Consider the following 26,537-nt stretch of genomic DNA (forward strand, 5'->3'; position numbering starts at 1 on the left):
CACCAAGGACCTCAAGCAAGGGACACCACCAGGAGTCTGTACCGCTCCTAGCAAAGAAAAACACTGTCCAGGAACATTACCGTTTATAGAAGCCAAGCACTTCAAAAAGTTAGGAAAGACTGCAGTTAAGATCACTAGCGAAATTCATTCCCTCCTCTGAAGTCTGTGTTGTACAATGCTGCCTAATCATATGTTCTTCATTACATGGTTTCTCTTTCCAACAGCGTATCTCCAGTTTCCCCGTCTGAACCAATCCCTCTCACTTCTTGCTCCCACCTTAATTCCAAGCAAGAAGTCCTACTTAACCAGCCTGTTCTTTCCAGCAGCATCTCAGTTTTAGTTCTCTTTTTCCAAGCATTTCCAGTCTCCTTTCTTTCTCTGTTCTCCTGAATGCATGTCCAGATTTGCTCTCCTAACATATTGCCTCCAGTCTACTTCTCTTGTCTTTAGTTTCAGAACATTGCTACCAACAGTCCAAGTGCTCAGCACTTACTGTGGTGGCCATAACTACACTGGTAAGTGAATCGTAGACTCATCGAATCATAGAATGGATTAGGTTGGAAGGGAGCTTAAAGTTCATGTAGTTCCAACCACCCTGCCATGGGCAGGGACACCTCCTACTAGACCAGGTTGCTCAAAGCCCCATCCAGCCTGGCCTTGAACACCTCCAGGGATGGGGCAGCCACAGCTTCTCTGGGCAACCTGTGCCAGTGCCTCACCACCCTCAGAGTAAAGAATTTCTTGCTGATATCTAATCTAAATCTCTCCTCTTTCACTTTGAAGCCATTACCCTTTGTCCTATCACTACATGCCTTTGTAAAAAGTCTCTCTTCAGCTTTCTTGTAGGCCCCCTTCAGATACTGGAAGGACACTATATGGTCTCCTCAGAGCCTTCTCCAGACTCTCTTCATAGAAGAGGTGCTCCAGCCTTCTGATCATGTTCATATATGGGTGGGTGAAGTGGGTTGCAACCTTGAGAACAAGGGGTACTGCACAAATCTATATGCCTAAGCTTTCCTCCATGAAATTTCTACCCTAAAATTAGGATGGTGTCATCCTGCCACCCCAATCATGCTGCACCATCCCGTAAACCACACAGGCTATAGCTTATGCATCCTGTGTTTTTTACCAGCTTCTCCAGAAGTTCCCTCATTTGTATAATTTTCTTTATAGATATTTTTTTTTTTTTTTTGCTGTCCCTGCCATAAATGTCACCTTTATGGACAAATTTCACATCCTGGCAGAAACACAATAGTTGCAGACCTCCTGAAAGAAAAGACTACTGCCATCTTAAGATGCTTTTCCCACATCCTGGCTCTCAGCAAAGGCTGGGTTGATTTGGCTGAAGTTTTCCAACAATCAAAGGCAGACCCCTAGAAGAGAAAATTTAATCCCAAAATGTAGTGTGATAAAAAGCCATAAGCAACTGAAAACAGGTTTATATAAAAGGAAACATCATGAAATTTTGACAAGAACTGCTCATAGCCCTGCTAATGATACATTTTTGACTGGTCTGATTTTCCTTGATCCTCTTGTAAAGACTGAAAAAGATAAAGAAGATTTTACAGGCAGGCTCAATAAATACCAAATCATGTCTTTGTCCGTATATTTGCGTACTTCTCACCTGTTAAGTTTTAAGCTCGAAGGCAAAAAAGGTGGTGGTTCAGGAGCTGCCAACCTGCACTTTCTGAATTCATGTTGAATCCCTCCCAGATCTACACAACAAGGTGTGAATGCAAAAGTCAAATGTCAGGGTCAGTGCTGCATACACGGATGCCTTTTTGCCGAGGAGCCCACAGAGCACACTCCTGTGGTACACGTCAGGATTTACTGAGCACACTTAGGGTAGCTGCCAAAGTGTTTGGAGTGCTTTGGCAGCAGAAGAAACAGCTGGTCCCATCAAAGTGATCACATTCTTGGGCATTAATTTAGAGTCTGAGCGGATGGAGTGATGCTTGCCAGGGGATAAGCTTCATAATCCTAAAGGGTTAGAGACTCAGAAATTACAGGCTGGTAAAGGTGTGGTTAAAGCGGTTGCAACTGCTTTGTTAACCGGCCACTTGAACCTTGGAGAAAAGTTTATTTAGGCAACATGCAATCTCCAAAATGATGAGTTCCTTCAATGGCAGGAGCTATAGATAGACTGGCATCAAACTCCGAGCACCGGGAGACATTTTATGGAGTCTCAGTAGATAAAAACAAGTCAGTGCTAGTGCAAGAATGAAATATTCATCAGTGTGTATTATGAACATACACTTGTGTGTGCCTGGAAGCTTTTCTTCTGTGGAGCACATGCTGGAGATATGTGGAGATATGTATCAGAAAAAAAAAAAAAAAAAAGATGCATTTGTGATGACCTTCATTAATATATATAAGGCCTATTGCTGTCTGATTTATTGTGGCATTTCCTAAACACAAGATTAAGTAGCTCCTATAAAGTTTTGGTGTTGACCTCCTCAGAATGGCTGTAGTAGACACCTTTTTTGTTTTTTTTACCCTTTCAATCTACAGCAATGAGAAATATCCAAATACTTCCTGAGCTAATTAGTAAGTCCCTTTCTGCTCTGAGGCTGTTAAGAAGAAAATTTCATAGGAATCTATTATGAACACCTGAACTTGATGTTGGTAAGGAGATTCTGGTTACCTTCTCTCCTTCCCCTGTCTACACCAGCATGGAAAACACCCCCTTTCACTTCAGAGCCAAGGCTGCTACTGCAACATTACAAAATTGCTGAGTAATTTTCTTTCTCTGCTTAACTATTTCCAGTTTTAGCATCTGGAAGTTTCCATCAAGTGATCAACTAACATCCCATCGAATCCAACCAAACACCAAAGCAAACCCCGAAATACATTATGAACAGGGTTAGCACCCTTATCTTCCACATTATTTTTCCTGTGAAAAGAGTGGGAACTGATACACAGCATCTGCCTCTCTTGTCTTAGGGCTTTACTTTCACCCCACAAACTATTCTTAAGACATGAACATTTGGAAGGCTAATACACAAGGATGAATTAATTTATCAAAGCACCAAATTCCGTAGAGATTTGGGTTTTTTTAAGTTAGACCCCTTTGACTGCAAGAGAGCAGGATGTACCGAGGGGACAGAACACAGGTGTGAAAAATGGATTCAACCACAGGCAAGGCAACAGGGAAGGACTAAGTTGTGTAACTTCATTTATTAAATCACATAAGCTACAGAATTTTTTCTTCCTCAATAAGAAATTTTTGTTAGCAAAACTACACATCATAAGATGATGATCTTTTAATGGAAACTGTAACAAGCCAATATTTTTCAGCTGGAAAAAAAAAATAAAAAAAAAATTAAGTGATTGTTACCAACAAGGCAATCAGAAGTTTGTGACCTTACTTTTCCTAACGATTTTTATGGGCTGGATTTTGCTGGGGGAAGGAGAGGTCTCCTGGTCGGGTTTTTTTTTCAGCATAGGGTAATTAACATATATAGGTCACCACATCAGATGTAGAAATCCTCCAACAACACACTACTTCAGAAATAATGCACTGGATTCAAAGACTACACAGAACTGTACACAAAGTGCTCCATTAACAGCAGGTGCTGTACAAAAAAGCTCTCTTTAAACGAGCTTTTAATTACTGTATATCTTTGTTTAGAAGCCGCCTTCAACTACTTTTTCCTTGTGAGCTGCAGGGGAAAGCAATTAAATGTATGAGAAAGCCACCCTCAATTTAAAGCTGCAGAAGGAAGCAATTAGCCTAACAGAAGTCTTACCTTGTACACAAAGAAATACGGTACGTGAAGTCAGTGGAGTCTGGGCATTACTTTGGCATAACTAATATATATTTTAAATCTTAAAATATGTGACTACTGAAAGTGGAAAGTCATAGCTGGCTTTATGGCCCATGTTAATTCACAAGTCTCCCTATAACAACAGAGTTGGTTCTTTACACAAAATTACATTTATATGTCTCGGCTGTAGAATTCACACCTCCTCTAAATTCCCTTTACATAGGTGAAGGGTCTCAATACAGCTGCGTGAGCCCCTTTACTTCTAAGGGGCAGGAAGGCACAGGGGTTTGTTTATTTGCAGTAAGGCCTTTTAGATAGATCTGGCTACAAAGAAAGACTTTACAAGAGGAGGAATGGGATCTTTCTGGTCTCATTTGGTATTTGCCAAGTTTACAAGTCTTGATTTTAATACTGGGACTAGTCTCATACTAGGCTAAAATCCCTTCTTCAACCCTCTTCCCATTACAGAATAGCCTGTATTAACCCTAAATTCCCAATACAGAATTTAGACACAGTGCAAAAAGGGATTTTCGAGGTTTGGTGTGTTGTGGGTTGTTTTTTTTTCAAAGGAATGGAAATTTTCAAAATGGTTTCAGTGTTTTTAGGACTTAATCCTTGATGGTCAATGACATGAAAGCTTTTGAAAAAAAAAAAAGAAAAACAAACCCAAAACAATCAATATGAACTCTGCTGAAGTGAAAGGCAAAAATATTCCTGACTAAAACAAGACCAGAAAATGCATCACTCGATGGGGTTTTGTAAAGGATACAAAGGTTAATTAGATACTTTCTGTTGCATTATATAGTAGGAAACCTCCATTAATTACTGCCTCTTTAATTTAACTGATTCATTAAAACCTGAGTACAGAATCACAAAGAAAGTGTCATCTTTCCCATAGTGCCCGACTTCTACTGCCCAAAGCCTATGACCCTTAATCAAAATTAGATTTTAACAGAGACACTGAATGGTTAATAGCGACATACAGCATCACTAAAACCCTAAAATGAATGAAGCTTCCAGTCAAATCAATCGGACTCTGCTCTTCTAAACACCTCTATGTTTGTTCTTCTGTTTCCTGGTGTCCTATGTTACAGGAGAAAAGGCTGATATTAACAGCTTGCTTTACCACTATTTTTATTTCAAGTTAATAGCACAAGTAAGGTGATTCTATAAATGTTTGATTTTATGAGGTCTTGTGCATTTTTGCAACCAATTAGTCAAATTGCCTTCTTGACTGTATCTCCTTGCTAAATCTAGCTTTTTTAGTTTTTTGCTATTTAGTGTACTACTGTATTCCATTAAAGGCAAAGTTCAATTATTTGTCTTTTGAAGGTCTGAGTGCCTTGCTTAAAATGCCAAGTGCATTAAAAACAGACCACCCTTGACTTTTGCAAGGAGATGTAGAAGGATAATAAGTTAGTTGGATTTAACGGAATTTTGAAATTGAATACATGTGTGTATGTGTGCATGAAGATACCAAAATAAGGATTAAATGCTGTCAAGTTATCAAGAATACTTTTTTTTTTCCTTTTAGCATTTTTTCTTCTTAACAAGGAGCAAAACCAAGGAAAATCTTGCGGCTAAAACAAAAGACAGGGAGCCAGGAGACATTGAACTTGGATAAAAACATGTACTAAAACATTTTACTAGCATAAAAATAGCACTTTAAAGCTACACAAGTGTAAATGGAAGCAAATTCTAGAGAAAATATGCTGCGTTTTTGCTGTGACTGCTTGGGGAATCTGCCTTTGCACCTCGTCCGAATTATGTTTGCTGCCTTTATGTATTTGTATTTCCATTTTGAAGACAAGTCTCTATTCTGTCTTCTCCCTCTATACTGAGACCGAACCCACAGGAGATAGGGAAAATTCTTATGGGCAGCATGAGTCTACTGAGACATCTTGGTGAACTTTGCAAAGAGATGGTTCTCGGCCATGACAATTTAAACCTTACCCCTGGAATGGGGAGAGATTTCTTCCACCTGTAGCAATGACTTCAGGTGGTCATCTCTTAAAAGGGTCTGGAGGCTTTAAAAGAGAAGAAAAGCAACTTTAAAGTTGAATGTTGTACCAATTTATCATGGCTGGCTGTTCAGGAACAGGAGCCTTACGAGGGCTGTAGGGCAGATCCTACACCTCGAGGCTGTTGTGCAACTCCTGGTGGTAGAGGTCATCCTGTCAGAGCTACTTCAATGAGTGAAGGCTGCAGAAGGGATGCAGGCACAGTAGCAATTAGTTTCTGCAGAGTTTTTAAAAATCTATTTAGGAGCCAATTGTCTATGGCAGGCATGTTCAGCGTGCATGTGTCTCTCCCTGCCTAAATGGCAAACTTCGAGTAAAACAGAGATTAATTTAATTAAGTTTAAACATTTCAGCTTTTTATTTTATGGTTACACACAGAAGTAGAGCAATAACTGAATACAAATGTTGCATATTTACTGTGGCATGATCCAAGCAATTACTACTAAAGTATTAAGGAAAAGCATCATTTCACTCTTTTAATTTTATTTTATAATTAGGTGGGAACCAGATTTTGGTGAATACATTTATAGTTAGAAGTTATAGATTATGCCTGTCTTTGTTTTGGAAGGATGATTTTAGCCCTTTTGCTAAAAGCCTGTTAGCAACAATTAAAATAGCTATAAAAAGGTGTTTATAGCTTTTGTACTTGTTTTTCTTGTTAGCTTTCATCAAATATTTCACACCCATATGATGTATGCAGTCTGCTAATAGTTGCTAGCACAGACCTTCAAAAATGGTATTAAACATCTGGTTAAAAACACAGCTTTTTATGTACTGCGATTGTTGGTTCGACCCTTTTACGTGAGCGTTATGCCAGTTGTGCGTTATGCCTCTGACTTCTGTTACTTTTTGTTCTCAGAAATAATTTGAAAAAGTTTAGAAGGAAAACTTAAAAGCGGAGCAAAAACAATGCTGGCAACTTTTTTTTGAGTGCCAGAGTTTTAACTGCCTACTGTTGAAATGCTTTCCTGGCTTTCCATGCAAACAAACATTTTTGTACACAGTATTACCGGAAGGGCTGAGTGCATGCCTGCAAAGTGCAACATGGTGAATGGCTGTGTATATTCTACATCGACCATGCTGTTAAAATTAATCTGTTCAGGTTAGTTTCCAGTCTGAGCAGAGCTGAGAAACACAACCACCGGCTTCCGTCACGTGCTGCCTCGTATCAATTAAAAATAAATTAAATTTCATGCAAAGAACCCAACTTAAAAATCCCAGCAAACAACAACAGAACCTTTCCACTAATGATTTTCAGTCATCAGAAGTGGAGAGAGACTCAGACAGCAGACAGCATGGTCCCAGCATGCTTTTTGCCTTTTTTTTTGTTTGCACAGTAGCTGTCAGTTGCAGCCCTGCAGGTAGTAGAACCCAGTGGGAAGAGGGGCGGGACAGAGCGATGCTGCCTGAACTGACAGCAAATTTAAATTACTGAGCTTTCTTTTTCTTTTTTTTTTTTCTCTTCTTTCTTTGCGTGCCTTTTTTTTTTTTTTTGGTATTTTTCTACTCTGCGACAAACTGAAAAGATTCTAGCACACGCTAATTTAACAACCCTGCTTCGTCGTCTTCTTTTTTTTTTTTCCCCCTTCTGCTTCCAGGATAATTAAAAGAGAAACCTGTAAAGGCAACATTCCTTCAAGCAAGTTGGTGCTGCAACGTGCTGGTAAGACGAATTTAATTTATTTTTTTCCCTTCCCCATCTTTTCTTTTCCTTTTTTGGAGCTGAAAGCTTTTGTATATCTAACGCAGTCATAAGTGTGGTTCCCCTGCTGTGGAGGGTTAGGATGTAATGAAAAGGTGTAACTGCTTGATATGTGACCTTCTCCTATTACTTAAAATGGATAATAACAGCTTTCGTGTCTGTCCTCATGATGCTTTTCTCTCTGTGAATTGACTATTTGCTCAACAGAAGCGGTGCTGTGATTGTCGCACTATGACAATGAGGACTTGATTGTTTTTTGGGTACTGTTCCACGCTCCTATCAGAAAAGATACTTGACTTGGGGGGTTTGTATGTGTGATTATTTTTTTTCCCCCCCCAAACGTTTCCTGAAGCACTGACACGCCGGGGGTGGAGATGGGGGTGGAGGAGATGGTCTTGGGCATCATTCTGCCTGTTCAGCTGTTTATTAGGTAGGGAAGTGCAACACTGAAACTTTTTAAAAAAATAAATAAATATTTTTCAGCTTGCATCGAGCGGGGTCAGTGTACGCAGGATTTATTGTTGTCCAGTGCTGGGTAAAGTTCTTGCTGTCCCTTGCATTGTTCTTCTGGAGAAGGGGGGAAGGGGTGTTCCACTTCATATCTTGTCATACCATTGTAGTAGCTAATTGCAAGAAGCCGACAAACTTTGAGATGAAATACCAAACGTTGCTTTTGTAGAGAATGAGTTTGATGCTGTGGATAGTTTCCCATGAATACAAGCCTGCCAGATCTGTATTATACACCTTACAGCTCCTGCCTTGCAAGTCCCCTGATTTCCAAGGTCTGCTTTCTAGTCTTTTTTCTGACACTAATACATTATTACCTTTTTTTTTTTTAGAAAATGAGATGTGTTTTGTTTTTGCTTTGTGTTTACCTTTATAAAACTTATAAGGTGGTGGTTTTTTCTCAGGCTCTCTGGATGTAATTCTGCAATACTATAATTCTGTAATTCTGTAATACTAAATGCTACAACACCTACTGAAATCAACAGGAAGGCTGAGCTTGTCCTGTATTTAAGAGGAAATTGCTGCCTACTAACAGGACTGGATCTTATGGTTGCTGAACTCTCTCTTTTCCTAACTGCAGCTAGTTGTTGCTACACTTAAGACTGGATCATGTAGGCTTGTACTGAAGTATTTAGAATAAATGCTACTTTTGCAGTTAGTTGTTTGCAGGTTTGTGGCCATGCTGAGGAAAACTTTCTGAACTTAGGGTGGTATTTTTCAGCGAAATTTAATGGAGTTAGAAAGCCAGTGTGACTCTGTCCTCCAACTCCTTGACATCTCTTTTCCTTAATGTTAAAAAAATAAAAAATAAATTAATCATCTGCAGATTGATATGTCAGATTTTCTAGACTCGAAGGTCTGTTTTGCGAAATGCCTAATGTGATCATGGGACAGAAGTTGTGCAAGGAGAAGGGAGTTGAGAAGCAGTCAGGGATTAGACACAGACTCCCTTTCGTGCTCCTGGAGAGAAGGAGAGGATGCGCCAATGCCATATGGAAAATCACATTCTTTCGCAGCAACTTCGTTAGGGCACAGGTTTCGGGGCGCTGCTCTTGCAGAAGTTCATCGCTCTGTTTCAGCCACAATTTCAAGCACTGCGATACTTTTCTGAAGGTTTGCTTTGCCCGTGCAGAAAATGCTGGTGTCTGGTGAAATGAGGTCGCTGTAGCTCCCACATCTCGCTTTTGCCCTGACAACTTGCCTCCCCCCTCCACCACCAAGGTCTGCGAGGCCCAGAAAATTAGGCTTTGTCCCTTGTAATCCTAAACTCCCATCCATTTATAACCAGAGGAGAAAAGGATTGCATTCAGTGTTCTTGTTATGGAAATAAGTTTTTATTCACTCAGTATCAACTGACAGTTAGAAGCGTATCTGATGTAATATGAATAAACTGTAGGCTGTTGACAGTAAATTATGCAGCTATAGCCTCACATTCTCCTACAAACAGTGCTTTTACAATGCTCAAGTGGCCTAATGGGGTGAAACAACTACCAATACTCAATCATTTGAGTTTCCTAATCACCCAAAACCATGAGAAGTCCATGGTGGTTGATTCCCACTGCCCATGGTGGGCATCTCAGCAATGGGCAAGCTGTATGGAGTAGATCCTGAATGCGGCCAGGGGTGTTCAGTCATAGATGTGATGACAAAGTTACTGTGGTGAGGCAACATGAAAACATAGTAGAGCCAAGTTTTGATGCTGAGTTTGGTGACGAGAATTTGTTCCTGAAGTCACAAAGTACCTTTAAAAAAAACACACTACCTTAACCCCATCTACCAGTCTATTTTCTCTTTGAATCTAGTCTTTAAATATATATATTTTTAATTAATCTGTGCATTTTCAATTGCTGTTGGCTTCTAGCAACACCTTCTCCTACCCAGTGCTTGGAAATTTCTAGTTGAAAGGAATTTCTTTCATTGTAACAGAAAAAAGCAAGCCAGAAAACTTGCTGTAATTTCCTGTCAGTAACACAGAAATAAGAAAACACTAGGCTAATAAAAATGATAATCTGAGTTTACAACTGTTAACAAGATTCCTGAATAGAAATGGTGCTATTATGCACAAAGAACTTCTATCATCACTAGAAGAATGTAGTATAAAATTATGAGTTTTATTATTAGGGCCCTGTCATCCAATCAGAAATCAACCCATAATCTTACTTGTGAAATGCCGTAAGTTTTGGCATCTTCCCTCCCCTCCTATTAATAAAATATTAAAGAAATCTTATAATTAGAAACTTTGATAACTTAGCTATGAATTTTCTTTACAGGAAAAAGCTGACATAATGCTGTGTTTCTTCCACATCTCCAACTCTCCATATAAAGTCACTGCAAGTCTGAGTTGCACGCAGCAGGTAGAATTGGGGTAAATCTCAGACTTGCTGTGAGCAATAATGATGGGATTTCATCAGTTTCTTTCTCCTGAGAGACGCCAGATTCTCAGACTTTTCTCAGGACTCTGCAGAAGTACTTAAGAACATGCTATAGCACGTCTTTCCCTGAATGGGACTATTTATTAGCATTACGTTTCTGGTCACCTGAATTGAAGTATCATAAAGTCATGACAAAATGCTTAGATTTTAACCTCTGAGGATTATTTTTTTTTCATTCTAGTAATAAAAGACCTTTACACTTCTTTTCTAACTGCAAATGATTCACAGCATTATAAGGGCCTTGCTGTGTTTCCATTCGATTTAACAAATTAGCTATGGTCGTCTTTCAGCAAGAACCACTCTTGAAGATCTACATCACCAAATGAAGCAAGACCGCTCAACGTGGCTCAGAGTGGTCCCAAGTCTCTGGTCCTCCCCCACTAGCTGATTGATAAGGCATTGGGCCACACTCCTTCCACAAGCCTGGCAACATGTCCTTCATCGCCAGTGTTGTGTAGACTCCTTGTGACTTCTAACCCTGTGTAGGGGATGGGAAGCCCTAAAAACAATCTAATACCTCCTAATTACTTTCATCACTCCCAAGGCAATAGAGCACACAGCACTTACCACGTCACTAGATATGAATTAAGACTATAAATAAATATTTTATTCTATTAAGGTAAATAGTAAAATATTAGCAGGAGTGAAACAAAGTGAAAAGAGAAGTAGAGCCCCGGAGAGCTCAGCTCTAGCCTATAATTATCACACAAAGTCTTCCTTGGTTTCTTTGCATCTTCCGTGTCCTGTGAGGCTGAAAACCTAAGGCTGATGTGCTCCGAGAGCTCTTGGAGATGCATCTTTCCTACTCCTGTTGTTGAAGATGCTTACTGTCATGTTCCTTGAGGAAGGCAAAGAAGGGGGAGCCAAAAGTTACGCACATCTATTTTTTTCATTTGCTTTCCCAAACTGGAATCTCCAGCTGCCTCTATATCCCCCATATAAGTGTCTGCTCTCTGTTCATGACATTTGAACACCAGAAGTAGGATTAATCTCATTGAAATTTGGATACTTATGCTGTGGACACCTACATCTGAGCTGACCACCTTGGGGTCCCATTACAGTCAGAGGAAACAAGCAAGCGCTTTCAGGGAGTGATTTATCTGACCTATTTTAAACGTCTGTTTTCTTTGAATCCCACTGAAGGACATCACATTCAAGACTCAGATCATTTAACTGCCTCTCCTCCTCAAATTTTCTTAATTAACCGTACTGTTGCATTGCTTAATTTAGACATCTTTTCCTCATCTGCTTGGCTTCTCTTGTAACTACTGCATGAAGACGGAGGGCTTAAAACTCTGTAAATTGCATACCTTGAAAAACAGTCATAGTACTATTGACTTACCGAGCCTCATATACCTCGCAGTGGGCTTAAAACAAGGAGGCTAATCATAGTGAAATGAGGACTGGATTCCACAGACCGGGTAATGTCACTCCCATATTTCATTAGTCCTAAAGGGCTGCTGGGGGGATGAAGTCACAAACGCATTCCAGGCTGTGGGTTTAGTGTACAATTAATCTTGTTCCTCATGGTTCCTTTTATTAGGCTGAACTGATCTAGTGAAAGGAGATGCTGTGATTGGTTTATTTGTTCTACTTTGCAGGCCAGTGGCATTTAAAAGTTGCACTGCAATGCTTTAAAAAATCTAAAAGTCAGGAAACTCCATGAGTATGATGAAGTCTACCTAATTTAGGCACCAGCATTTTAATGAGCTGATGCTCCTGGTGTAAGTTCCCTTACCCAGAGGAAGCTACATGCATTTGAAAGCTTCCAGAGAGACAATTTGGCTTCTAAATTTGTAGAGCTAAGGCTGCATTCACAGTGCTAAAAGTATCTGTCTGCTGCAGTGAGGTCCCTGGCTTCCAAGTGTTATGGTGTACCTCACCTCCACATCTCACCTGGCCATCTGGGGAGGGGCTAGTTGTGTCCTCTTGGCCCTGTGCTTGGCCACAGGCATTTGCTTTTATGTCCTAGTACCTGGCATGAAAGGTTGTGGGTGATGCTGGTGGGCTCACAGCCCACTTGAACAGAGGGTTGAAAGGAGGAGGGGGATCCAGGGTTGGAAAACCCTTGCTCATAAAGCCTAGAGGAAGCGGTACCTAAGGATGACTATAACCAGCATGACAGGCAGGTTTATCTTCAAGGAAAATTTGATTAATTTCAAAAGAAAACATGTCACCACATAAATATATATTAATATACATATAAATATACAGTAGGGCTGTTGGGGACATAACACCACACTAGATAGCTAAGACATTTAGCAATACGGACACGCTGTACATCAGACAAACATGGTCTCCTTTAGGATTAATTTCTCTCTTCACTCGGGTAACCTTCAGCATCCTAGAGGCTAAGTGTAGATTTGCTGAGAGAACCGGAATTCTGTCATTCACTTAAATATAAAATCATTGATCGTCAGGCATGGTTGAGGTAGCTCTATTCTGAACCTGAGTTCTGCAGTGATTTGCAGAAAGTCTTTGTTCAGACAAGGACAGTGGCTGGATTTTGAAACATGCAGAAAATGCACTAATATGAAATAGACCTGCTCACATAATAAAAGATCTCTGAAGATTTGATCTCTTATACGTTTGCTATTTTCGGTGGTCAACGTATAAGCACTGACACAGTGAGCAATCCAGAAGGCCTGTTGCCTGTGTTTTGGATAACAAGACACAGGAGTACAGATTAATAGTGGCTCCTAATCAATCTGATGCAGTCAATGTTTTCCATAGGCGCTCCATTAATAAGCAGCTCCACTAACGTCTTCCTTTTGCTGTATCCTAAGTCACTGACAATTATGAAGGACATATCCATACTAAACGAAGCTTCCGCGCTTGAGTGAGGGGCAACAGCAGCCAACCCAGTGTCACACAGCGAGAGAGACCACATTCACAGGACATTAAAGGCTGGGTACTCTTGCTGAACAGGTTTACGCATTTAAGCCTTGATCCTGCAAGGACTTACACACATGCTTAACCTTACACACTGCGAATGAAATCCTGGGCCTCTCAAAATCAATGACAAAACTCCACTGACTTCAAAGGGCCACTCGGTGAATAGCCTTTTTTGGCTTCAGTGCAGCCACACAGAGTGCAGAAGCCTGTGAGCTGATCTCCCCAACCTCGCCCGCTTGCGTGAAGTCTTAAGAGATTGAGGGAGCTGCTAAGTGTAACTTTCAAAACACTTCTGTCTCACAACAAACCATAAGCATTCAAAGATGTTTTCTTGTTTGATCTGTGTTCTTTAGGGGTTTTGCCCAAACCCCGTGGCAAAACCTGCGGGAGTGGTTTCTGCTGGAGAAGTCTGTGAGCAATCCATAATGCAATCCTTTCCCTGGCTAGTATTGCACTCTAAGCAGGTTGTTTTCTTTACTTTCCAGAAGATCCAGTCCCTGGAGTGAGGTGATTATGCTGGAATCGCATCTTTCTTTTTTAAAGAAAGAGAAAAATCTATAGCTCACATGATTTTATAGGAAATCTGGGAAACATCTACTGAAATGACTTACAGGTCCGAAAAGCAATAACAACTGAATTTGTGCAGGATCTCACTGCTGTTTCTCATCGGCTTGCTGCTGCTAATTGAGATACCCTGTTGCAAAATCTAACAGCCATCTCAGGATCTGCTGGAGACCAGAGACCCAGCCCTGTCTCTGCCTCCGTGCCCGAGACTGTCTCCTGGCAGTGCTACCCCTGAGAGCCCCTGTGGAGTCCTGCGGAGTTCGGTGAAGAGCTGGGGAGGAGGGAAAGTGGTATTAGTCCCATTTTTCAGTATAGATCCCTTTTCAAAGGATGTTAAGGCAATGATCCTTCCCCCTGCACAGACCCTCTGGTTCTACACGTGGTGCAACATGCACCCAACCCTCACGGTGGCTGAGATGTTGAAACCTGGGGGGTTTTGGCAGCCCTGAGTTAACGCCAAGGCGTCTCAGTTCCAACAACAAAAATCACGCTGGTAAACGCAGATCTCATGAGGGAAACAGCTAACGACTGGTGTGCAGATACACCAGTGCAACTTGCGCACGCTAGGAGCTTGGAAAGTTTTGGCTATCATCTCCCTAAGCCAGCAAAAAGATTTGTGAGGACAATTATCTGAGCGTAAGTGTACTGTAACAGAGAGTAGGGGTTTGGAAAAGAGTTTTATGAAGTTTTGCATCCCAGTTATGCTTTAGGATAAGCCCATGTTAGCATTTGTGTGAGCCAAATTATCACTTCTCACCTAAATTGGTGGCAGTCATTTGAAAAGAAGAGTAGGCTGGGTGAACCCAGTGAAGCTTTTTTTCCTATTTCAGCGTTTTCCTTTGACACGTTTCATTGCTCTAGCAGCAATGAAATCCCCAGACTTTACTCTTTTTTTTGGCTTTTACTGTAAAGGTATTTTAATTTTATCTTCATCGTGCTCCTGTACTAATGGGCTTTACATATTCCCAGCAAAGTCCTGTGTGAAATTCTTAACCATGGAGATTACAGAAATTTACTGCTTCACTGGCATGGTCAAGTTGCCACAAAATTGCATTTGTTAATGTAGCTGTGAAAACACATGGCACCTGCCATCTCTGAGCATGAGGATTTTAAACATGGCTGGGAAGAATTTAAGAATGCCTATAAAATGGGGCTTGGCCATGTCAGTTTAGGTTTAGGAAGGAGACTGTGCTATAAAATCCTCACCCATAATTGGACACAAGTGACAGCTTTACTTAACTAGTGTTCACAAATGAACGAGCAATGAAAATGTTCTGCCTTTCTCACCCCAGAAGAATGACCATGGCAGATGTTAACACTGTTGAGAACAGCTTTATTGTAACTACAGGTGAGGCAAATGGGAGATTTATTAGTCTGGGCGTTGAGGGAAGGGGAGGGAGGGTAAAACTCGTACCCACTGCTGTTCCAAAGAAATGCAATGTATGTTACCAAACACATTGCATGGCCCTCTAAAACAGGGGCTCTTCTGTGTCCATGAATTCATGAGCGTGCCTGCTTTCTTGTTTGCTTTTTAAGTACCCAATACCCAGAATCACAAATCGTGCATGATTCTGGTTTTTGTTTCCTCAGGCAGTAACCTGTAGCCATTTAAGTGGATGGCAAATCTCTAACTTCATTGATAATACGATGTAATCAACGACTTAAAGTCTGGAAACTCGGTGACCTGTGAAAGAGTAAACAAGAGACGATGTTGTTTCTCTGATGAAAGTCCTGAGACAAGGCTTGATCCAGCGTCTGCTGGATCCTTTCTGTTCATTTTAATGAGCTTACAATTGGTCCCTAACATAATGTGCATTCAATAGAAATCAGCGCTGGTTGTTCAGGCACTGATCCAGTAAAGCCCTTAATTATGTGCTTAAGATTATGGTACGGGAATAGTCACACAGAAGCCACTGCAACCACAGAAATGCTTGAAGTTCAGCAAGTAAATAAATATTTTGTTGCTGGAGTACCATCATATTTTTTTAGTCGATGCCTTCTGCCAAGCACACTAACAAGTACAGTTTCTGGAAATGCAACACCTTGAGATGCCATAAATGTGGTGATATTTAGATTTGCACCCACGTTTTTTAGCTGCTTTATGCTTCTTTATGCCCAGATACAGCAAAACACTTTACCGCGATTGTGATATGGATAGGAACACTTGCAGCTTGAAATTCGAAGCTCCCTTCCCTTTTACATTTAGGGTACACTCACATGTTGGGCTGCTGCCTGCTCGTCAGTCCCATTTCTAAGCAGAATTTTTAAAAGGCAAGCCTCTTTGCAGTAAAAGCAGGAAAATATTTCTGTAGTTAAAGTAAATTCTGTTGGTTTGCCCCAAACTCTTTAACCAGGTGATTTTTTAGAAGAGCTGCTCAAAGGCAGGTTGAGCTTTTGTGCCATGTGGAGCACATACTGTTTAACTGCTTCACTTCAGCTCATCCCGTTTAACTAGGTGGTACAGTATTTCTGTATTGTCTTGCTTTCACGAAACCTGCACTATTCACCAGGTTTTTCAGGTAACTGCCCTAAAGTGTTTCCAAAAGTTTCCTGCTGTCAGAAGCATGAGGGCCAAATTGAAAATATTGGTTTGGGAGAATGTAATCTTTTCAGCACAGACTTTGGTCAGCGTGATTGCGTTCAGTGTAAGTGCCCAATAGTAATGATGTCCAGGCATAGGGCCAAATGCTAAAACTGCCCCCAGAGTGAATATACTCACACTCCGCAAGAGAAGCAGTAAAGTATGCTCGTATTCTGGCCAGCAACATCCGAAAGCACAGCTCCCCATGAGGATCATTCTTGCCAGGAGTATGAATAAGCTGCGTTGAGGCTGTGCATTATGGCAACTGCTGCATCAGGGACTGCTAAGTAACTCATAAATAAGCAGTCTCTGCTGCCCCCCAATTCCTGTATCAAGCTTCAGAAAGTACTTACATAGCTCCAAGTATGACAGGCTTGCAGAGTGGCCTCAGTGGACTTTGAGAAGCGCCAAAACAGAGGTGGCTACTTTCCATCTCCTGCTCCTTCGACTGGCCATGGTTTTTCTGGCAAGCACAAATATACAGCGCCTAGAAGGATTTGGCTTCCATTCTTCAGCTCGTGTTCATCATTTGGGTTGCTCCGGTGAAGTTATGAAGCCAGGAGTTCCTGTTATGGTAGGATAAAGACTCCACCACAGCTGAAATCTTTATTAATAAATGAATTATGAATAAACCCAAAAAAACAGACACGCTTTACTAAACCCACTGACCATCTTGTTTTGGGCACACAAGTGTATTTATACCCAGAAGTACATTAAAATGTATTTTTTTGTGTTAGTGCTCGTTTCAGTTTTGTTTTCTTGAGAATGATTTAAGTTCCACTTGCATAACCAAAGCCTGCCAGACCTTCTGCTGATATAAATCAGAGTGACCCATTGAAGTCTGCTGAGCACCTGCCCCAGAATGGCAAAGGATAGTCTCCAGAGCCTGACTAATCTTTAAGGATGATTGAAGTTACTGATCCAACAAGTACAACTTTTTGCATAAAACAGATGAAATAATTTTAGCTAGGGATTCCTACACTAGAAATAACCATATTCCCTAAGGCTGCAGTATAGGTTAACTGTATTCTTGCAGCAAAGCATTTTGTCTTGTTTTAGAGGTTTCAAACTTGCTTATATGTATGCAGTAGTTCAAAGTTTTGTGCAGACGGGTAGTAGATGATATGTAACGAATATGAGCATTAGACCTCTATATTGTTCTATGCTGTACCTCCACATTAAAAATTCTCCCAGTTCTAAGTGCTGACATACAAAGATACAAATGCTGCTTCTTTGCAGCAGAATTGTAAATTCCGATTTCAAATAAGCCAATAAAGTGATTTTCTGTAAGGCAATACTCTGTCCATGTACTCCTTTTCTTCAGATACAATTTTCTTGCTTTTCAGGACGTTTCATAATCTACCGCACAAGGATCACCTTTTGGAAAAACATGGAAATATCATCAGTTGATGTGTTTACCTAAAAAAACCCAGTATGATTTAGAGCAAAGATAATAAACCCCTTCTGTATGTGAAGACAACCTGACCACCATAAAACAAAAAATCATTGTCATAGTGTAATTTTGCTTCTGTTCTTTTCTTTCAGCAGTAAAAAAATACACCTTTGTGCTGTAGCTACTTATCTTTGGTTGAATATAAGAGTGAACATACAGAAGCAGTTCTTTTTTCTGTTATTTCCAATCAACTTCATATCTGAAACTATTAAAAACCTCAGGCAAGTCTTTCTCATGAGGTGTGATTCACAAATTTGTATAAGTTAGTCTTCAAAGATTTTACTAGAACAAAAATGGTAATCCATGAGCCCTACTAGCCCCTTACATAAATTTAGATATCTGCATAAGTTTCACAAAATACATTAGGAAAAATTAAATTACATTGAAGCCGGACAAGAAACACTTTAAAAGGAACTAATTTTCACATGTTGCAAAACTAGTTTGGGGAACTTCTTAATTCAAAACATCCTCCATGCCTCCAAATTTCTTTATGCAGCATCATTCATTGCCTTAAAGTTAGTTTTCCTGAGATGGAAAACTTGTGCTCAGGACTGACAAGTGAAACAGAATGTAATAAAACTGGTTTTGGTAGGGCTGGTGATAGTGGTTCATGTTACTGCATTGTCCGTACCTTACTTGTGGGCACGTCTCCTCGATTATGTCAGTAAGATGGAATAAAACAGTCAAGGACCACCCTATAGCCCCAAAGCTTGTTGGTATGGCACAGCTTATATCTGTCTGCATACCCTGGCAGCATCCAGCTTCCAGCCTTGCTATTGGTACCTGCTGTCCCCAACCCAAGCCTGAACATTTTGAAGTAGAGCGTTAGTTGGTACAACCCACAGCTCTGCGGGGGAGCCCACTATCAATTAAACGTCTATGAGTGATTGGGCAATAGCGCTTAAGCTTGATTATTTTTTTTCATTGGTTTAGACATAACTAATAGAAACACAGAACAAAGGGACTCTCCTCTCCAGAGTACTTACCACTCTGATTTGAACTTCAGACGGGTGCAGTTTCATACCTTGTCAACTTGGTTATAGGGGACCTGAAAAGAGGAGATGGGGATAATTGCTAGCAGGGGACTGTACAGATTAAGTAGGATATTTCCAAATGCAAAAGTATTTCCCTAACCTGTGTAATAAAAATTCTGCATGGATATATCTACAGGACATCCCTGAACCATAAAGTTTTGGAAGATGGGAAAGCATTACAAGCTTGCTTTATTATTACAGCCTGCTCTAGGCATCCACTATTGTCCACTAATGGAGACGGGACAGTGGGTCGGATAGACATTTGATCTAACTTGGTGCAACCTTGGTGCAGAACCCTCCTGTTACCTGAAGGGGTGTGGGCAGAGGCAAGGAAACATTCTGCCTTCATTAGAGGAGAGCAGGCTGGCTGTTGATACTGAGCTAATGAGACCTGATGAGGGCTGCTGGAGACCAAGCATGTCTGTATCCATCCAACCAAACACACCAGGTACTGCAGGTACACCAGGCATGTTGATATACGCCCTTGTCCAGGAGCAAATTGGATTATGAACAGGCATCCAAAGATATAAAAGCATAAATATACTGATCTCCCTTTGGAAAAGTCAGCTGCATACATTTAACAGAGCGGGAGGGGGTGAGGGAGTGGGAGTTGTGTTATTCTATTCACTTGAAATGTCAGTTTAGATAATTTTTCTAATTGAGTCTTGATATTTCACTGCTTCCCATAATTCCCAAAATGATTATTAACAAATAAACAGATCTTTCTTAGTTGTCTCTGAAATAATAATGGCAAAGGCTTCATTGCATACACAGGAACTCCACTTTAGGTGAAAATTATTTCTGGCAATGCAGCAGGTGGCATCATGCAGACACATCTACTAATAATGCTACTTCTTTTCATGCGTGTTGTGCAAGCAGCTATGGCAGGACATGTTTCAATCCTGGTTTTATTAAATGAACAATACGGACCACCAGTAAGTGTTGTGTCAATGGAAAATAAAAATACCCAATATGCATATAATATGATGATGTGCAAATGCACATGGAGGACGGCAGCACTGTGCTTTCCATTTGTAAGGGTTTTGGCAGGCTTCCTATGTAGCTGGCCAGTTTAGAATTAGCAGGGTCAGAAGAGATGTCCCAAAATTTAATATAATTTGGATTTATCAATACAGACTCCTCTGAGGAAAAATAAGTCCCCTTTCCACAGGATAGATAAGTCTTCCCAGAATGTTTCCCCAGACAGATTCTCTTCTGTACATCCCTTTGCCAACTGGAACCTTTTGATCTCAACATCCTTGGTGCCAAATTCTTTAATGGTGTAAATGAGTGAAACTCCACCTAAGGCGGTGGAGCAGATCCCATTTACACCTGCAGAGAACTTGGCTTTGATTCTGTAGCCAAGGAGAGATTAAAACCATTGGTTCTAGTGGATTTGTTAGCCCGTAAAAATGCTCTTCGTCTCCTGTTGCAGATAGCTCTATTATCCAGTCCAAATGTGAGAAGGAAAAGCAGCAGAAAATGCTCTTGAGGGGGTGAATCCATGACAGGGAGGGTGATACACTGGAGGATTTAACAGGATTTTGTGATCTCTATCATATGATCGAGTATAAATTATCATCATTTTGATTCTGCTCTCTTCACTTGCTCTCTGTGCAGCATTTTTCCAGATCTCCTGATATGAATCACTTATTCCAGATTGCTCTTTGAAGAAGGCATCCACTGATACATCAGTGATTAAATGAGTCACTCATGATGGATTGTTCTTCGTGGCTTTATATACCACAGAAAATTATGCATTTTACACTACCTTGTAAAATAACCATTTATCTAAGTAAACATATTGACTCCTTTTGGGTTCATATGAAAACTACCCTGGGTTGTGAATCTTAATTTAGCAAGCTCTTGACAGGCAGGAAAAAAGACAGCTAACAATGATGGAGAAGAATCAGTTACTTAAATGTCAATAGAGGGAGTTTAAAAAATGATCTCAAAGTAACAGATCAATTTGTTCTCGAGTGTCCGGTCAGAGATACAGACTTGGCAACTTCTACTACCTTTTCCCCTCTTGAGAAAAAAACCTTTAGAATTTGTGACAAGTAGTGCAGTGGTATTCAAACACGACAACAGCACGTGCTAGAGAAAGAAATGAGGCCAAGAGGCTAGAACAAAGAGAAAAAGTTGAATATCATTTTCCAGGGATTCTACCTCTTATCTTTCCACACTTACTGTAGGTACCAAAGCAAGATATCTCTTTTCCAAGTATCTCAGTTTGCATATCTGTAATATGGAAATTACACTTCTGAGCCAGATTCTCTCTGGGGTCATTCCATGGGGGTCACCATAACATTTAGACATCTGACACTGGTAAAATTGGATCAGCATAAATGCACTTCAATTCCTCTTCTCAGTTGAAAGTGTCAGAAGACGTAAGTATTGTGCCAGAATGGAGCTCAAGAATGGGGGTATGATGGCCTCATCCCAGGCCCTTTGGAAAACTTTGTATTTGTCTGTCTGGGGAGCAGGAGTACAGGTTAGCACTAATGGAGTCTCACTCAGCTTTCAACAAATAACAGGTTAGATTTTCTTGTACCTGGCCATTTCTCCGTGGTACCCCAGATTGCACTTAATTGGTGTACCTGCCTGATTTTTGTCCTTCTCGCATCCTTTTCCTGCTAAGTGTTTACACCCCTCTCACTCGCGCCAGGGACTAAGATGCTGAGTGCAGCATGGACTCCAGCAAGCTTTGGATCAGACCTGTAATCACTTCAAGCCTCTGACTAGCTGGGTCTATTTAGGATGAATCATCTCAGAGACAAAGGAGAATATCAGAGCAAAGTATTATCTTATATATTTCTGCTTCCCCAAAGGTTTACTCTTCAAAAAAAAATCCATTGTCCTATATGTAATGTAAAATAATTCACCATGGAGCAAAACATTGTATCATGATACAGATCTGGGCAGTGATTGAAATAATAACAGACTGTTTAATTGCTAAATTACAGTGGTGATATTATGAAATAACATATTATATCCGCATTTACAATAAATTAATCCATCATGATTAAAGGTCTCTCAATGAATACCAAATGAATTAATACATGATTGGCCTTTATAAGTATAAGCCTTTAAAATTATGCAGTATTCTGCAAGCACCTAACAGCCCGCAGAATAAAGTTGCAATGAGAAAATGTGTCACAGAAAAAACTTCTCTACGTTTCATGCGGAACACCTTTTATTTCAGAACATTTTTGCATTGAATTCGTTAGCAATTATGACAGATAGCTTTTTAACAGGAGAAAATATGTCCATAATCACACAATGTTTGGGGGAGAGGGGAAAATTACCACAATATGACTAATTTTATGAAAGACATCTGTCATTTTCTACTGTTGCAATACAAGCTGTTTAGTAAGTAAATTTAATTAACCAGATTTCTCATTTTAAAAAGGAAAAAAAAAGGGCTTTTACAGTGTGCCAGGAGCATATCCCTTGAATATAGTTTGTTTAATGCATCCAATTAGACTGAATCATCAAATTTTCTGAACCTTAAATATCTCAAATTAATTTGTTTCCACATTGTTTTTCCGTATACCATTTTGCAGCCATTTGTACCGTGCAGTAGATGTTGTTTATTGTTGATATTACCGTTTTGGAGTCTCTGCTTAAAACTGAGGCTTTTCTGTGCTCTGGGTTGTACACGAGGAAAGGAGTCTCTACCAAAAAGTTTCCCACGGAGAAAAGAGAGACATACGAAGAGTGAGAAGTGGGAAAGGCAGGGAGAGCCGGTGTGTCTGCCCCAGGTCATAAATGATTCAGTGAAACATCTGAGTCTTGGTCTAGTCTTGTACCAAATGCTAGACCACACCATAGATTTGGCTTATAAAAGGATACAATCGTAAGTCAACAGTAAGCTCCTGTCTAGGAATGTGAAATTCCCTCTATTGCTCATGATAGTTGCAGACCTGATAGGCTGGTCCTTTTTTTAATGAGGATAATATGTTTCACTGTCACAAAACACTGATTGCCCCTACTTCACGGAGTTTAGAGCATAAGTAAGGATGTTCTATAAAGGTCTTTTACTAATAATATGCAGAAGCTTATGCTATAACATTGTTCCCCAAAAAAAACTGCCAGGATTTGTGCAATCTTTTACCAACAATAGGAAACCCACCAAACGAACAAAAAGAAATTTATTTTATTGATATCCGCGTAAATCTGGAGAAGTTCCACTGACTGTAGTTTAATCTTAATAGCAAGATAGCTATTTAGCTAAGATCAAAATCTGACTAGAAATCTCATTTAAACCTCAGTTAAAACACATACGTGTTTAACACTAAAATAGTTGATTGTAACTTAATATAGAAGGTTTTCCCCTTGCTTAAAGTATTCTTAAGGGTACTTAAGCTAGTAGAAACTACTCACCTCTTGGTGGATTTCTGATGTGAGCGCACCTCCTGAATTCTAGTCCTAAATACAGGCACCATCCAAAATTTAATATCCGTTGTTTTGTACACAGGGGAAGACATCCTCCCTATTCAGAAAAAAAAAAAAGCAACCACTGCAAAAAATACCCATGCCTATTGCCTAGGAGTGTGCTGAACTGTACAGAATTTCACCAAAGAATGAAAGCATCTTTTTAAAAAAAAAAAATAAAATAAAATTGCTTTCATTTAGAAACATTTACATAGGTTATGTATGGAGACCACAGCACTAATTCTGGCAAGTTTTTATTACCCTAATGTTAGATTTAGGAAGTCTAATTGTACATAATATGTGTCTGGTATTTAGAGAGCATCATTCACTTAATGGTGTGAATAGAGTTACTAAATGTGGGGAATAAGTCGGTCCAGAACGTAATAGATTGCTTACTGGGGTGGAATAATCATGAAGAGAGGTGGATGGGGAAAACTGAAGGACTTTGGTTATTGCGTTGTAAGTCTGCTAGAATATCTGCTAGCTAAACACTGCATCTATCCTTCAGACCAGGGTTTTCCTCCGCACTGGTGCAGGGGGACAGACCTGGATAACCCCAGCAAAAGTCCCCTATCTCCTGCTTGGGGTCTTCAGGTGAGGTGCAGTCAAGAAGGGTCAGAAAGTTGGCAGCAAAATACCAGGCTGAGAGATGATACGTGTATTTAAGCATCTTTTTTTGTCACAGGCTCACTGTATCCCCTTTGTCAAGACTCTCGGGGCTATATTCAGGCAGCGTGAAGCACCCATGTGTGGTCAGGGGAGACATTTGGCTGCTTCCGAAGAAGAACTGATGCTTTAGTAAGGCACCATGTAGGGGGCTGCATAAAGCAGCCAGGAAAAAAATATTAAATCCAAAGCCCTGTTTAGAATCCAGGCCATTTGAATATGGCTTTTAGATTTTCTTTGCTTTAATTCCCCATCTATAAAACAGCACTTTCTAAATGTCCAGGATTGATAAACGCAATGGAGCTTAGTATTAGAGGACATATGAATAACTATATTCATATCCGTGCTATACAGATAGAAGAAATATGTGGTTCAGCGTGTGGTGCATGTAGACATGAAAAAAATGCACCCCTGAGGGGTCAGCAGCAGAAAAGGTGTTGGAAGCTCGAGGGAATTTTATCTGAGTGAAGGCAATAGGATCAAGCTCTGAGACAGAACAGCTTTTAAGTGAGCACAGACAATCCTGCAATTAATGGAGACATATCTACTCAGTATTACAGTACAGCCGACCTGCATCCTTGGCTTATTAATTTCTCCCACTAGTACAAGTAGGTTGACGTCTTCTAAATTAAAAACAGTTCCGCCTTAGGAAGAATTGCCAAAGAATTTGTACATTAGAAGTCTCAGGAGATGCAACTCTTGCATGCCGCCTTCGCTGGGGAAGAGTACAAGCTTATCCTTCAGGAAGTGTCATCTGCCAGTTATGACAGCTACACATTTGTATTCATTTATGAATTCACAATTTACAACTGTGGCTATTTAACACAACAATTCCCTGGAAAATCTTTGGACTCTGTGTTTGCATAATAAGAAAAAAAATTTCAAGAACAACTCTTCTCCTTTCTCCTTTTCTGGTAGTATTGTCTTAGACCCAAAAAATTTCACACAAGCATAATTTAGGACAGCATTTGGCAGGGTTGTTCTGGCCTCTGTGCACGTAGGAAGCTTGTGAATCTCTTACAATCTTGCTATAGGGGACAACTTTTCTAACAGGGTGTATTCAGGAGAGTTGATTATTTTTATTCTGCAGAGTGAAAGTGTAGTCCGTTACCCAGGCAGACGCAACTGTTAACTGGAGCAGGGCTCCAGGTACTGAAGCTCTGTTTCTGATTCAACTAGAGACATCCTGAGTGACCCTAAATAAATCAATCTAGCTGGTTCTTCATCTTTGTATAACACCAGAACACAGCTAAGATTTCTTCTTCTCTCAGACATGCTGTGGGAAAGCAAGCTGTCCATAACTACGAGGTGTTTAGATAGCTCGGTGTCCACTCGACTGTGTATTTGGTCCATATTATGCATTTCTTCCTGAAGTTGAGCCTTAGCATATATGAGTCCATGTGGGCTGTTGGCTCTGCCTCTTCTGTTTGTATTCCCTTTGGCAGCTGAGGTAGTGGTGGCCATCTGTGATGTTAGCTCATTGACCTCTTTAGACCAAGAGATCAAGAATGAAAGAAAAGGCTGTCTAGCTCTCTCAAGACAAAAAGGAGACAACTAAGTACAAAACTTACCTGTGATGGAGAAGCAAAAATCAAAATCTTATCTTGTGAATTTTGCACCGTTTCTGTTGATTTCAACAACTGTATTTAAATAGCTATACACTCAGATCAAAAGTTGATCCAAAGAAGATACTTCCATGAGTCTGATTTTTTTTTTTTACTTCTTGGCTTGGGGGGGGGGGGGATGATGGAGGTGAAGAGGATGGCGGTTTGGAGGGGAATAGAGATTATTTTAGTACAATATTGGCCTTTGAGAAGTACAGAGAATCAAATGAGAGAGAGCTGTTGGTGGACTTGAGCCTCAGAGAAGGTGAAGCAACATGCTGCTTAGTGCATGTGTAATAATGGGAGATTTATGAGGAGGAGAGCAGGTTATAAGAATAGACCACATTAATCTTCTGCTTCAAACTCTTCTCATTAATCTCCCAGTAATAAACTGCAATGGTCAAAAAAAATAGAATATTCCTTTAGGCCAGTTTTGCCATGATTTTACCAAGTCCTTAAAGAGCTTCCCAGAAAAGAGACTGTCTGCTTCTGTTCCTCTCAGCTTCCTGTGATGTCCTATATGAGATGCAGAAAATCCCTAGCCAAGCTGTAGGTTTGCAATAAAGATGCCTCATCATCATAACTTCTTTTCACTTCTAGCTGGAAGTCATTGTCCGTTCCTCGTGGATCCCACCTTGCTTTCTTCTCTCCCTTCTCCATAGATAGCGAGATATGAGAGCTGTAATTTGTGACTGTTGTCTGCTGATTAGCCTGAACACCATGCGTAGGTGAATTTGCATTTGTAACATTGAAATAAAACCAGATACCTGAATAAGCATGAACATCAAAAATAAAAATATATTAAAAAAAAAACCAAAACCCTGACAAGATAACAGTTTTGTTTAACAATCCATATGAAAGGAAATTCAGCAAA

At 40.2% G+C, this 26,537-nt stretch overlaps 1 protein-coding gene across 7 annotated transcripts in view; it reads left to right on the top strand.

Moving 5' to 3' along the window:
- Nucleotides 1-7,050: 7,050 nt before the first annotated feature.
- The window catches only part of CELF2 (CUGBP Elav-like family member 2), a 559,698-nt gene continuing 540,211 nt past the window's right edge, over nt 7,051-26,537 (top strand). For 3 of the 7 annotated variants that reach the window (XM_074573262.1, XM_074573254.1, XM_074573261.1), the window contains exon 1: nt 7,153-7,451. The gene's annotated coding sequence lies outside the window, so the exon portion shown is untranslated. Of the gene's footprint in view, nt 7,452-26,537 lie in introns of all 7 variants that reach the window. The other 4 variants (XM_074573267.1, XM_074573271.1, XM_074573263.1 and 1 more) reach the window with 3 other exon arrangements.

The sequence above is a fragment of the Larus michahellis genome, chromosome 1, assembly GCF_964199755.1.
Source record: "Larus michahellis chromosome 1, bLarMic1.1, whole genome shotgun sequence".
NCBI lineage: Eukaryota > Metazoa > Chordata > Aves > Charadriiformes > Laridae > Larus > Larus michahellis.